General features: G+C 54.5%; 1 non-coding gene across 1 annotated transcript; it reads left to right on the plus strand.

Moving 5' to 3' along the window:
• Positions 1–213: 213 nt before the first annotated feature.
• On the plus strand, positions 214–285 carry TRNAE-UUC (transfer RNA glutamic acid (anticodon UUC)). Its single transcript has one exon. It is a non-coding gene; the product is annotated as a tRNA-Glu (tRNA).
• The last annotated feature ends 258 nt before the right edge of the window (positions 286–543 follow it).

The following is a 543-nucleotide window of genomic DNA, read 5'->3' on the forward strand; positions in this document are numbered from 1 at the left end:
GAATCAGGAGACAGAATAAGATCACAAAGACACGAGCGTGGAGAGAAACTAGATTCGAGCTTCCTCTGCAAGGCGCGGAAGGATAGCGCTCGGCTGGAAGGGGCCCCCGCATGCGCAGAAGCAAGTCTGACAGCCGAGGGCGGGCGCGGCGGGGCGAGAGGAAGCCGGTGGAGAAGACTCAATTTGCCTAGGCTTGCAGCGGCTGTTGTCGTCTCCCACATGGTCTAGCGGTTAGGATTCCTGGTTTTCACCCAGGCGGCCCGGGTTCGACTCCCGGTGTGGGAACGCGGAACCTTTTTACAGGGGGGAAAATTAACTTAGGTCCCCTTTTAATTTAGGAGAAGACTAGTGTTTTTAGAAAACCCTGTAACCGCATTTCAGAGCAGCCTAGAGAGATAGAGACCGGAGAGAGTCAAGTCTGCCCTGGAACGAGCTTGAGAACACAGCCAACCCAAACCCGGTCGGCTGGCTGGAGCAGGCGGTAAGGAGGTAACTCGAAAGAGTGCGAAGTTAGCTTTTGAAATAAGCCTTTAAACCTGAGGA

The sequence above is a fragment of the Vicugna pacos genome, chromosome 14 (genome assembly GCF_048564905.1).
Source record: "Vicugna pacos chromosome 14, VicPac4, whole genome shotgun sequence".
Taxonomy (NCBI): domain Eukaryota; kingdom Metazoa; phylum Chordata; class Mammalia; order Artiodactyla; family Camelidae; genus Vicugna; species Vicugna pacos.